The sequence below is a fragment of the Gasterosteus aculeatus genome, chromosome 8 (assembly GCF_964276395.1).
Source record: "Gasterosteus aculeatus chromosome 8, fGasAcu3.hap1.1, whole genome shotgun sequence".
In the NCBI taxonomy this organism is placed as follows: Eukaryota; Metazoa; Chordata; class Actinopteri; order Perciformes; family Gasterosteidae; genus Gasterosteus; species Gasterosteus aculeatus.
The window spans coordinates 13,499,051-13,513,760 of record NC_135695.1 but is presented as its reverse complement, the minus strand read 5'-3'; the positions used below and the strand labels follow the sequence as shown (position 1 = coordinate 13,513,760).

Sequence of the window (14,710 nt, the reverse complement as noted above, 5' to 3'; positions counted from 1 at the left end):
TGAACCGTGCCACAAAAGATCTACCGGGAAAACTGAAAAGGCAGGTAAAATCCTATAAATTTCAAGGCTGATAAATACGGGAGATTCTTTGACAAAGCGTCCACAGTGGGTCTCGCAAAAAAAAAAAAACTAAAAAAAAGAAAACTTTAAAAGCGCATCTCTCCCTCTTTTCACCGCTCAGTGTGCGTCTGTCTTTTGTACACACACACCCCGAGAACAGGCACAACCTGGTCAATGCATCAATCAAGTCAAGTTTGGAGCATCCAATTTTTGCCGGAGGGATGTGTCGATGCATCACCATTGACAACATGATTTGGGGGGCCCATTCAGAGTGACAGGCCGACGCCGACGACGGCGACTGCGGCGACCTCTAGCCCGAGCCTCTGCCCAGCCACCTACTACTGGCTGCTCCCCTGTCCTCCAGGGACTGAATTGCCCCTGTCTGTCGGGCTGTCAGGTGACATCTTAGGAAATCCATCCTCTTCAGACTGACGGCTACGCTGGACTCTGACATGCTGAAGACAACCGGCATAACAAGGGATCCCGCGGTTTTTGTCCCCACGCTTCTTACTTTCAGTTGCGTGTAATGTCGGTTGTGACCTAATGCAGAGAGGAATGGGATGAATTTAGGACAAGGAGACATTCGTATTGCTCAACAGCACAAGGTGAACATGGAGGGGGGGGGGGGGGGGGGGGGGGGGGAATTGCCAAGGTTGATAACGAATACCACTAATGCTGAAGACGAGATTTCTGTCTTTCAAAACTCATCTTTTAATTCATACTGGGCAAGTAAAACGTTCAACTGTTATCGACTGCTATACCAAATATCCAGTAGTGTAGATAAAAAAAACGTCTAAAATGTTTTGACCTGTCAAGCTACAAATATCATTAACAAAACGTTGGTGTTTTTTCAAATGCATGTGGAATAAATATTAATACAGCGCAAATATTATAAGAATTTGAATGCTTTTACCGGGTTTAACAAATAGGTTTAAAAGATACCTGTAAGATAAATTACCTACTTTTTTCTTTTAAATCCATGCAGTTTAAATTACAACCTTTAATGTCCATGGCATTTTTTCAGCAGAAACAAAGTTTTGTACATAGTTTATCACAACATACTATTGGATAATATGCTGCTTTCACCAGCACACCCACAAGTACACACATGATAATAGACAGTGGTGGTTAATTTGCAAACGCAGACCCTATTGTATTGCATTATAATTGCAATTTCCAACTCATTGTTGCAATTTCATTATCATGTTTTTGATCACTCCTCTATTTTGTAAATAATCTTTTGTTGTGTAGTGAACAAAGTGGGGAGAACACACTCTGCATATTATGAAAAATGATCTATTAGATTATAATAGAGTTAAAAAATAAGTGGCAGCACAACAATAATGATGGATTGTTTAAAATGTTAATTCATTAATATTCCCGCTAAAAACAAACAGACAGAAAATGGGCCGCATCATTTAAATGAATGTGTGCTTTTCTAAACTCAGTCCTGTTTCTTTTGAACTCAGCGGCAAATGCTACAAATTTATGCAAAGAATGGATGCAGTTGCTTTCAAAGTATTGCTATAGTGTACATCAAACACGGGAGCATAAATTAATTAGCATCCTGCTAATTAGGGAACAATTGTATGTTTAAAAAGCTAAAGCCAACAAACACTGAAACATTATCACCCCGGAGAGATGTACTATGCTGCAACACGATACAGAAAATAGCATTTCTTTAATCAAAGAGCAGAAAGACCAAATCAAAGTCAGCAATCAATTTACCTCCACAGTCAACTGAGTCTGTTCCATTAAACCAGGATTATGTGGCTCTAACTTTCTTACTGGTTACTACTCCAATGTTGACAATCTCCTCTTGTAAGTGCATCGCATCCCATCTCGTCTGTCCTTGTAACTCTTCAACTGAGTGCATAAAATGCACAATGTACTAATGATACAAGTGTTATTGCAGTGTTTGTGTAAATGTTTCTACTTAAAAGCTTCTACATACTATACGTGGAAATGTTAATTCAATTAAAAACATGTTTTCCTTAATGTCAAAAGATAGAGATCTATGTCCTTATTCCTTTCCAATTTAGATGTACAGGCATCGCATTATTAGGTCAAATGCTGTTTGAGTCAGACACATTAATTATATTATTGATTTAAGCCCTATTCTGTCAACAGTATTGACTGACCCATTATTTCTGCTATAACTTGCAGTGTTTACGCAATTGTTTCTATTTCTACAAGCAGTATTTCAATATCCCTGCTGTAATTGTGTAGTTTTTTTGCTTAATTTTGAAATACATTACTCCAGTAATTGCTGTACTGGAAAACTGCAAACATGGAACAGAAAAAGTCCATCTAACCGAAAGCTTTCATGAATCAGGCGGTCCTATTTTGTACTTATACTTATCGTGAACCACATGTTCCATACCGTTTTAGTAGAACGTCAGGCACTGCAACTGCTCAGTGTCAAATCTGATTTATAACTGTCTTACCCTGCATCAAAAATCTAAATAGATATACTTTTCAGAAATGACATCTTTCATTTGGACCGACAGCTTTCGGGTAAGTAGCTGAAGACCGCAACCTCCACATCCTTCTAAGGAATTCCAGGCCTCGATGTTACCCAAAATGAGCGCTATTTGAACAAGTTTAACCCAACGTCAAATACCCCAGCCCTAAATTCAAACACACAGAGACACTTTTCACAAATAGAGCTATCTGCATCCCCACTTGGCATGAAAGGGGAGGAAAAATTCTACCCTTGCACCTGGTAATCATTACGGAAATGAGAGACAGAAGAGGTTAAAACGCCGTGATGGGGGGAAAAGAAAAGAAATTCACACTTTTTGCTGGGGCTTGCTAATGTCTCTGACCCCTCCACGCATAAACAGTTTAATTAACATGTATACATAACTTTCACTTTAACTGCTCATGGCATGTCAAATCAAAGTGTCTGTCAAAGCTGTGAAACAAGGAGTTGATACTTGCAGGTCCTCGGTTCAAATCCAGCTCTGTGTAACTGCTCCAGCTGGCCAAAGACGCTGGCAATGAGACATGAGGGCAGACAGACAGGCAGGTAGACGGGCAGCCGGCCACGCTGTCAGCTTTGAGGAGGTAAATACCTCCCAATAAAAGCTTGGTAACCTCCAGCTGAGGTTCTCAGTGGAGAGACGGAATAGAAAATCAAAACAGGGGAACTCGGTGACACTTTGTTCTCGTGTTCTTAAACAGCCACGTGGCATCAACATCATCACCGAAGTCTTGAACATATAAACACGAGCACGCTGGATCTGAAGCGGTGTCATACTGTTAAAGTTAACGTGTATAATATTACCCCAGCTGTAACATTACACATTAATGTTTATCAAAACCCATGTAAAAGAAATGTTCACTGCGTTCATTATACGAGAAGCTAGGAATGTTAGAATGTCAACATGAAAATTTATCTTTGACCTGACTTTTGAAGTATTGAAACCTAATACTTTAAAAGTTGAAATTGCTGATAACATTGCAAGCGAATACACACAACCCAGGCAAAAAAATGCACGAGCCATTAAGGCGATCCAGCATCAATAAACTCTGTATTTTGTTCTTTTGACAATGGCGCATTATTGAATATGGGCTAAGCAGGAGGGTGGGCACGGAGACGGGGGGTTTCTTCCAGTTTCCATCCTGTTGTACAATATCAGGGCGAGCGTATCGCTCCCTCTTTGAGAAGAGCTATTAGGACTCTCCCCGTTTCTTTCCCACACGCACACATCCAGTCAGTCGGGCTGTCACTTTGAGGAGGGGACCTCCAGGCCAGCCTGACTCTACCAAGTATACAGCTATAGAAGACACACACACACAAACAGGCGCACACTGAGGCCAGCAGCAACACCAGTACCGGTGTGTGATGGCTCAGGAGAGGAGGGAGAGTTATTAGCTTAGCCCTGAACCACCTACTTAATATAGGGGCCGGCGGTGATTGCTAACAGAGCCTGGCAGAGGTGACAGCTTTTGGCCCTGCTTGAGGAAATCCAATTGAAAAGCAGCCAAGAGGAACAACAACCCCGAAACAGATGTTGCTCGCAACCGCCGGCGCAACTTGGGTACACACAAGCCAGCGGCAACAAGCAGGGATGGCAAATCTGACACACAAATATACACACATAGCGCACACTCATATAATGTAGGGCCACCTGGAACTTTACAAATACATTTTTTTTGTTATTTCAATTAAATTGTAAATGCTATCATCAAGTAACCTCTATAGCTGTGGTTCTATAGACCATATATTAAACAGATACCAATAAATTAAGCAATAACAAATAATGCAATGCAACTTAACAATTTATGAAATACAACTATTTGAAGGCATTTCCAGCACGCGGGTCTCGACGTGGCGGAGCCAGCAGCTCGCTGCTTACGGTGCCAACAGTGATGCTCTAACTGTCGTGTGGAAATCACTACACCAAAGCACAAACGCACACACACACACACACACTGGGCATTTTCATCGCGCCTGAACCATAAATCCGAGGTCAGATTTGAGCTTTCATGGTAGAGCACAAAACACTGACAGCTACCCCCCCCCAAAAAAGAATTAAGTGGAGAAATGAAAAAAAAATTAGGGAAGAATTTGTAATTCTGTTGAAAACGTATTGAGCGGAGCCCAAAACAAAACCTCTCCCCCATTGAACGCACCCACCCAGACATCAATCCATCTTCCTATCCCTCTCCTTTTCTTTAACAGCTCCGGCTCGGCATTTCAATGAAAACACGAAGCTCAAATCATTACAGCCTCTTGCTCCCATATTAATTGTGTTTGGCAAGCCGGACCATGCCTCAGTCATAATAACATTTTTTTTTTTGTTCTATTACCGCTACTGCAAAAGAGCAGAGGAATAAAGTGGAGAGGTGGAGAGATCGAGAGAGGAAGGGGTGGGGGGGGGGGGGGGGGGGGGGTAAGTGGGCTAAAATCAATTCTGACATATCTTTATTGCCAGTCAATGACAAATGACGGCGTATTTGCCATTGCTCTGGCATTGTGTCACTGTTTGTCATATCGATTTTACATCAATCGGACAAATGTTATTGATGAAGCGCCCAAGTAACAGATGAGCAATTCATTGGACTTCTTTGAAGGTTTAAATGAACCAGAATGATGGAGGAGTACGGGGTCGTCTTGTGTAGCTGATCTTTCTATTTTTTAATACAGGCAGGTTTTTTGTTTTTTTTTCTTTTTGAAATGAACTCAATTGTGAGGCACTTACGCAAAACCGGGCCTGTCGGCGGCGGGCAAGTACGCCCCGAACCTGATCACACTGCACACATGTGGATATATAATGGTGGGAGGGGGGAGTGAACTGTAAACAAACTAGCTTTTAAACAAGACAATTTAGGATTGCGTGTCTTAGGCGCCAAGCAAAACACTGCCTTGGACAACTGATACAAACTTTTAACACATGGCTCTCTGAGCAGGAGGCTTTGAACCGGGGAGGGAAAGCGCGCTGCAAGTGCAAAGAGCCGTTTAATTAAAAATACTTAGGAATCCAACGGGCATTTCTGTGGCGGCCCCACTTGTCAAATTGTTTGTGATCCAACTGTCAATCTACAAGGTTTTTTTTTTGTAATTGCATCGTTTTCCACTGACAGAGAAGAAGAAAATGCTGAAGGGGCATGAGTCCTGAGAAACAGCGCCTGGGGGACTGGGTTTGGTTTATAGGAACTGTATTCATGGCCACACGTGTGCTCACACACACACACACAGTCGTATACACGCTCTGTTGAACTGCACATAAGGTGCTTGAATAACTGACACCAACAAAGGTACTGTATAGATACATACAGTATGTACACATCTGTATAAATACACACTAGAGGCATTTTGCAGTATATTCCTCTGGTTATGGCCTGTGGTCTGTAGCTCTTCCTGCATTCAGTGCAATTATTGGCATAAATACAGGAGAGGAGGACCGACTCATCCAGCCAAAGCCATGCAGCGGGGCGGTTGCTGCTGCAATAACCGTGTATGTTGAAAGGGGCCCTGCAAGGGTCGGAAGCTTTGCATACAATGCATATGCGACAGATACACGGCGCACAGCGCCAAGTGGTGAAAAAGTCAGAAAGTTGGCACACAGACACACACAACTTTTTAGTACACTCCCATCCCCCTAAACTTTGATGCATAGACCACACAAAATATAATTTTCTTTGTAAAAATGACAATTTAAAACGTTTGTGTAGACATGAATATTTAGTTAAACTATTTCACTGTCTCTTAACCTTCCTGCTGTTTTGTGTGTATGAATACTGATTTGGACATTGATTACCATGACAACGGTCAAAGCTTTGAACCATTCCAGTCAGCTGCAGTCAACAGTTGCATGGTCATACGGTGGTTAGCGATGGACTACACAAGCAGTGCAAGGTGAAGGTTTAAGGAATGTAAGTTATCTGGTGGTGTGAAACACATTTTCACTTATTTTTCAACGCAATCGTGCCCTTGGAAGCATAAGGAGTGTGCACTTGGCTTGAGGAACAAAGGGGATGTTTATCCTTGGTCTATTCCTTTTGAGCCGGTGCGCCATGTGTCCAGTTATTCATATGCATACATTTGTAGGCATGAAAAACAAATTCGCTCAGGCCAACACACAGCGTGCGCACACACAGGTTGGAACACAACGTCTAAAATTGCACCGCTGACAAGCCCGTGTTGCAGTGCCCTTGACTAACAATGACAAATGGATGCAAAATGTAAAGTCGCTTTTGGGGTACAAAACAGGAAAGAGATTGCACCAGGTAACATTATGGGATGGGTTTGCTCTCCTGCTTCACAGCTGGTGAGTCTGGTTGATGTTAATGCCATATGTCAAGATCAAAAAGTATATTTGGTGTGCGTGTGATATGCTTCAATGTAGGGGAGAGAGAAGTTCAGGGAAGAATACTACTTTTGAAGATTAGGTTTATGACAACACTTCCCAATATATGTATCTTAGAAAAATATCTGAAAAGGAGTCCCCAGCCAAATAAAAAGGGTAGAAATTTCTTAATTCAACATTGCACATTTAAGAGAAATATAAAATGTGAGAACAAAAAAGTTCCAATAAGTAAAATTAATTGTATGTAAATATTTTTAAGCGGTCATCAGCTCAGAAAGAACATTTTATAAAAATAAAAATTTACAAATTAAAAGAAGATTAAAAAATGACCTTGTCGCTACATGCAAGCTTGAGCGTGCATTTGGGTGGTGCGGTTCTATGTCTGTGTTCATGTACACGCTCTTAAACCCACATCAGTGTGTCTATGCATACATGTATTTGTGTACGCACGTGCGTACTCGAGTGTGTGCACGTGCGTACCTGTGTGTTACAGCAGCGCCACGGTGGCAGTGAGCATCCATCATGATAAACCGGCAGACTCGGCGACTGTCACATGCAATCACACTTCACTACGGTTCGCAGGACTTCAAAGTGAAAATGAATGGTAGTTCATCGACATGAAGACTTCATATATCTTCGTTGTTTTTTGTGCTTTTTCTCTTTTATTTTTTGGAGGATACTTCTCCCTGCCCCCCAATACCCATGTGTATTGCGGGGGGGGAAGAAAAAAGATTCCATCCATCATTTAATATCAGTAAATTTAAAATGCATAACTCAGGTTTTCACTTGAATCGGACAGTTTCCAATGAAAAGGTTTTTATGAATTGAGCTTTGCTTTCCCAAAAAACCCAAAGACCACAATTAAGATCCCATTTACATTTGGGATATAGAACGGAACGGCATGCGGTTTTTGGCTGATTTTTAAGCAACGAATTTCCTTCCAGCGCTTACAGAAACAGAGAAACCTCCGGTTCCCTATTTATTACCAACTGTCCTTTTTTAATAAAGTATGTGCCTCTTTGGCTTGATAGCTGTTTACTACTAATGTACAATTGGCTGGGTTTTTTTCACAGTTTTGTGTGTGTATGTGTTTTTCTTCTACACCATGACCGAAACAAAATAACAACACGTAATTTCATTAAGCTTTAACATAAGAAATCTACAATATTTCCAAAAGAAAAATGTTGTATCGAATGTCATTTAAGTCTCATAACGTTGACATTATTCTATGTTAAATCAAATCAAAGCTTTGACGGTAAAGCGGATAATTACAGCGGCCGCCCTTTAGAGATTGAAAAGTCGACACGGCGTGAAGCTTTAATTGAACATGGCAAGTGTTAAATGTGATAATCATGAAATTTGTAACCACTAGAAAGTGAAATGAGCCATAATAACGGCAGCGCTCTGCAGCAGCCGCTGCAGCTCTCTCGCGCCGCGGCCAGGCTCGCCTTTAATCTAGTAATGACTCTGAAATGACACTTTCTTTAAAAAACTGTGGAGATGAGGCTACGGGTCTCTCTCCGTCTCTCTCCGTCTCTCCCTCCCGGCCTCCCTCTCTCGATGCCCAGGCCCTGCTCTCACTCTCCAAGCTGTTTGATTGGCACATGCTTTCACTTAATGAGGGATAATTACTAAGGAAAACAAGTGGGAGACCACATCTGCTCAGTGTAAAAAGACGGCCAGGCCCGGTGCAATCTGTCAGATGGGGCTTTCAGGTTGTGTGTGTGTGTGTGTGTGTGTGTGTGTGTGTGTGTGTGTGTGTGTGTGTGAGAATGTTTTACCCACCTACAGCTGCCTCCCGGTCAGTCCAACACAAACCCAACGGGACCCTCCCTCTGTCCCGACAAGAAGCAGATTAATAGGAATCAGCGTGTGGCTGTAAACACTCACGGGGAAGAGTGTGTACGCATGGGAAATGAGGGGCGGGGGGCTGTAAGGGGTGGGGGGGGGGGGGGTATCTGCCGTCGACGAGCCAGGGGCCGCGGCAGGAAGGGCAAGAGGCCAGTGGAGACGATTGACATCAACATCCCAATCAGTGTCCTGCTGCCGGAGCTGTTGTTCTCCAGCTCCCGTCCCCACTGTTTTGTTTACTTTCACACAATGCTGCAATGGTGGTAAAATACACAGGTAGCCCTCCTGGTCCCCAGACACATCCGAACGATGCCAATAAATCATCTCTGCATGGGATTTACATTGTGCTAAACGGTCTGACCTGCCCATGTATGCAGGAATGTTTCTTGATTGTTTGTCTAAAGGTGGCGCGTTTAAATGGAGTCACTGTCAAAAGAGGATAATTTTACTTGGAATGCAGAAGGCGTTCTCCAATATTTCAATTATGAAATGTGTTTATGCGTGAGTACGGTGGCCAAGAACGGTAAATCAGGATTTATTGTGACTGTTCCAGAGGTCCTTAGCTTAACGTACGCTTAGAGCTCTCGACAGCTGCCTCTCAACGAAAGATGATATTTAAATGATATTTAATGAATATTTAAAATCTTTCCCCACTTAACCTCTCCAACGTTCCACCTTTTGATTGATAAATGAATAGTATAGAACTAATCTGGTTAGTCACTCACACAACATTATCATCTTGCTTTGGAGCTTCATATAAAATCCAACTGTCAGTCAGCAAACGTAAGCAAAGTCATTTTTTAGTTTAAATGAAGTGTTCACAATAATTTAATCAAGTTATCTGATGCATTTTTAATTTATATCATACTGTCAATCTAATTTCTGATTACATTTCCGGTCACAAAAACTGAGGATGCTAGAACAGCAGACCCACTAAACGGGGATCAATTCAGCAGCTTCATGTGTTTGTCTAAGCTTTATACCTCTGTCCTCTTACACAGCTGCCTGAAGGACAATCAACCCTTTTGTAATCTATACAGGAAAAATTAAAATAATTTAGAAAGAGAAGAGAGAAAAAAAGAAAACGACACATGTAAACTTGAACTGATACTTGACAGCCTTTTAACCTCCCGACACCCTCAACTCTCCCCCTCCCTCCTCCAGCCCGTCCCACCACCTCCCTGCCACCCACCCACCAGAAGAACAACAGGGCTTTTTTTTGCTTTCTCGCCCCGTGCTGACCCAGTTCTCACTAATTACCCACAAAGTAGACATCAAAGCCGGGCAAATCTACAGATCTGCTGCAACGTGGCAGGGTAAGGGAAACCAGGACCATCCCTGAGCCAGCCCCCACCAGCCACCCCCCACGCGTGTGTGTGTGGCGAGTTGAAGTGGTGTCAGCTGATACGAGAGGCGAGGCGGTGAACTTATAAATAGGACGGTCATTGTTTCGACGTGGGTAATTTCGAGGGGGGACGGAGGTGTTGGACGAGCGAGAGGAGCGGATGATGAGAAGTGAGATCATGGATGTGGGGAGTCGGCTTACATGTATTTACGCACACACACACACACACACACACACACACACACAAACATGTGACTGAAACAAACACGCATCACTAACTAAATCAAAGCACGGATGAGGGTACAAACAGACGAGTGCAGTAAGTCGGAAAATGACCGTATTCTCTCTCTCTCGCTCCCTTTTGCTCTCTCGTCCACACACACACACACACACACACACACACACTCTCACAAGTGGAGACGTACAGGTATGGTGGAGAAGGGGGCAAAGGGGGTGGTTTGCTTTCTTATGACACAGGCTATTACAAAATTGAGCTGGCAGGTAATTCTAAGTCAAATAAATGCCGGCAGGTTTAACACAAGCAGAGGTCTTGGGGGTGCCGGCCTGAGCAATGACAGGAATTCTTTTGCCTCTTTTGACAGGAAGCCTATTATTCTCACCGCTTTATTTTCCCAGGCAAGTTTTTTTTTTTACAACGGATCTCTCTGATAGTATTTCCTCCACCCTGAAATCTGTCCTTTCTCTTCTGAATTGCAGGCTTTGCTCGTCCGCGTCTTCACTCCGGGACTTAATGTTTACAGTAAAGCAGAATATAGCATGATATTTTCATATTGATAAGTTCCTTTCACTAACTTCTATTGGGTTAGTCCTGAGGGTTCCTCGGTGACCATTGTTACCAGGGCTTTTGCGTAGAAAAACCTTGATTCTGTTATCGTGGATTCTCCCTATGTTTGGACAAAAGTCGGTAAACATGAAATGTTCAACAGAGCGGTAATATTAATGCTGCTGAAACATTAAAAAAATATATATTTTTACAAATACAGAAAAAGATGAAGAGAGACAAAAAGGGAAAAACACAAGCACAAGTTGAGACAAAACACACTATAAATACATTACTTAAAAAAGCCGTGTTACACCCTCATTATAAGTGCCATCTCAGGGAAGCGTGGTGGGAGTCAGTTCTGACCTTGGTATCCCGTTTGAATATTGTTTTAATGCCACGGCTGGTAATTGAAGATGCAACGCAAACAGTGGACTCTTTTTCAAAGGCAAAGTTATTTTCCCAGGCAGTGGGAATGCAAACAATCCTGTCGTGCATTTATTTGTTTGTTTTTCTACCCCACCTCATAATTATCCAAGACACTAATTAAAATGTGGACTTATAAATAAATCTCCATGATTTTACCTATGACTACATTAACTTAAAAGTTTTCATCATCCTCGTGCAGTTTGGGCTTTGTTTATTATTTTTGGAATAATTCCTTCAGCAAACATATCTCTCTTGTCTTTAAGCTGTATTTTAAATATTTTTGTTGAAGTTGTATACTTAAGATACTAAGTATCTAAAATATGGTATAATACTAAGTAATATTTGTTTAGTATGAGAAGCATAAATTATAAGTTAATTTAGTTTTCAATTCAGAAAAACTACTCACAAGCAATTAAACATTTTTGAAAATTAATGAATCAATTTCCGATCTTAATATTCACTATTAAAGAATTGACATCAAAACATGAATATAATGAATGTTCATTTTGTCGTTTTATTATATTTTTGTTCACAGGAAATAAGCACAGTACTGTCGTTAAACAGTGGCGCTCCATACGAGAGGCCATGAGATTACTGACTGGGAAACTGGATCAGAGTTATTTAGTTTTTTGCTTTTGGTCACTTTCTGCGTCTGCACTATGCATTTGATTTATTACTTACCTTGCTTATATTCTATATTTTATTCTATATCGGACAGTATGGGGTTTTTGGGATCATAATTTGTAGAGGGCTTTCTTTTGATGAGCCTGCTTTTTAGGACATATGAAACAAATTCAAATCAAACCTGATTAATATGTGCCAATATGAGGTAGAACAGACACCGCACTATAGATCCACTTGCATGTGATTTATTTTGTTTTTTAGATGAAGAGATTAGATTTCTCTGGCTCTTACGAGAGCCTCACAACTACAGGTTGACTGTAGGTAATATTAACGAAACACTTTCTCCCACTTATAGTGAATAGTTTTCACTCTTGTCTACCACCAGTTAAGGCCTAAACAGGAGCCCCCCCCCAAAAATAATCTAGCCTTAGATATGTTGCTGTTTTTACTCAAAAAACGCAAAATGACAAATGGTTCTCACACGTGACAACACGGACAGGTACTAGTTCTTTATGACTACTGTTGAAAATTTGGTATATTTGCTATTAATGTGATCATTTACCTGAAACGTGAGCTGTGATTTTTATGTGTCCATGAATAAAACCCACTCTGTTCACACGGGCATCAGCGCTGCAAAGGCGTTGATGAAGATCGCCGCGGTTTTTAGGGGACAAAACAATTCCTTAAAAAAATGAAAAGAGTCTGAGCGTGCTCTAATATCAAGTATACTACTCGACTCTAGTCTGACAAAACAAGCTTTTTAATATCTGGCTTGAGCAAACCCTGGAACAGAACCCCCGACTCCGGTAGTACGAAAACAATTTTGCAGTAACTGAGCAACAGGACCGAGAAAAAATGAAAAATCCCCCCCCTTCTCAAACAATAACTTGTGATGCTGTAAAAGCAATGCTCACTCGCACAACAAATCTCCCATATGGCAAAAATCAATAAGAGGAGCAACACTGTATTGATCACATCTATATCGTGGATTCACTCTGATGTCACGCTCCACTAACCAAGTGTGTGAGTGTGTGTTTATGGAAGATGGAGGGTTCTGCATTTGTTTCAATGGAAACGTTGAAACCTTAAGTTAAATCTATGCCTCATTGTGAGCGGCTGCTTTCGCAGACAATTTGTCTTTGGGTTATGGGGTGTCTATGGCTTTGGATGGTCTGATGTAAACCAGTGCACTATTTTACTTTCAAATCTATCAAAAATAGATATATTCATAGAAATGAAAAAGAAAAATTGTAAGAAGGTTTCAAGAGAGTGATTTTCAAAGTGTTAAATAATTATACTAATTGACAAAATGTCCTTGTTTGTTGCAAACCTGAAAGAGAGCTGTCCTTTCACAAAGAGCTTATAAAAAAAGTCAGGTCAGTGCTGTGCACCATTCTCTTTTGAATTACCACACTAATATACAATTATTGCATTCTTCATAGATGTCCACAGTTTGTTTTCTTAAGTCAGATTTAGCCCTGAGTGAAATAATAAATAGTAAAAGTCACTTCTAAAGCTTTGCTGAATGCCTGAAAAATCTCTGCCACTCGCCATCCTGTTCATTTCATGACAAATGCAAAAGCATCATTGTCATCAGGTCCTGCGATATAAAAGGCCTTAACGCGACGTGAATGAGACGGCTAAGCTAAATTCTCTCATTGATTTCTCTATATTTCTACACTGTAATGACAAGGCACAGGGTTGCCCTCCACAGGTAGAAAACTGACATAACAGGAATTAAAAGGTTACATTCTTGACAAATACTTTGCCTGCAAAGTTACCAAAACCCACCGGGTTTTGGGACTCACTTGCACCCTCGACAACTTGCGGAGGACGAACGTTACCCTAACATTTTCTTTTTGCCTCAGTTACTTCCTTCACCTCTCTACTTGGATTTCTCCCTCGCCTCCTCTTCCCTTCCCCCCCCCCCCACCAACCTCCTGCCGCAGCTCAAAGTTATTGATAGTTTAAAGTTATGGACTAATAATAAGATGGACACTGCATGGCCAAGAGCCTATTATACCCCAGGTAATGGATAGTGAGGGGGTTTTGAATGACATTGCCCAGAGATTGGATGACAAAGGGTGGAGCGATTTATGGCCGACGCAAAGAGCCCCCCCACCCCCCCCCGCCGCCGTCCATCTTCCCTCGCACACGCAGCCGCCCCGTGCTATTTATCTCTAGCTTGATAAAGAAGCAGATGAGGCATGCCGATATTTATGGTGAAGATCTTCATAAAAACTATCGGCTCAGTTTAAAAAGTTAGACTCGACCCGGAGGGACAGCAAATCAACTCAAAACTCTCTGTGCACCTTTTTCATGTTGTCTAAGGCAAACTACACACATTATTTGGCCTCTTTCTGATAAAAAGTCTCTTTTGGTTTGTTAATCTTACCGCAGTACACGCGGGAATATCATGAAAATAATACCCAATCTCTAGTTAACTACAGATGCAAATGAAGTGAAGAAACAAAGCAAGCCTGGTGTCTTCTTGTTTTGTCAATTCCAAACATTTAACAACTTTAAAAACTCCTGTGATGGAGTGGTGATGAGGTTTAAGAGATACAAGTACTTCCTAGATGTTACGGCACAGAGACTGAGCATCATGTGCCGTTTGTTAATGGAAAACCAGGAACAATCAAAAGCCCTGGTTGCAGAGGTCAGCGCAGCAGAGACGTCTACCGTGTATTGGCTCAAAGCGGCCTGCTCGGGTCTCTATTTAGAGAAGCAACAACAAAAGCAGAGGCACTTCAGACGCTGCTGTCGGGACGGAGGGCGAAGGGGAGAGGGACGGGCATGAGG

The 14,710-nt window shown here is 41.7% G+C and overlaps 1 protein-coding gene across 5 annotated transcripts in view; it reads right to left on the bottom strand.

Annotated features, from left to right (window-relative positions):
- Positions 1–14,710, bottom strand: part of LOC120824260 (adhesion G protein-coupled receptor D2) — a 68,464-nt gene that overhangs the window by 36,878 nt on the left and 16,876 nt on the right. The window lies entirely within an intron of this gene.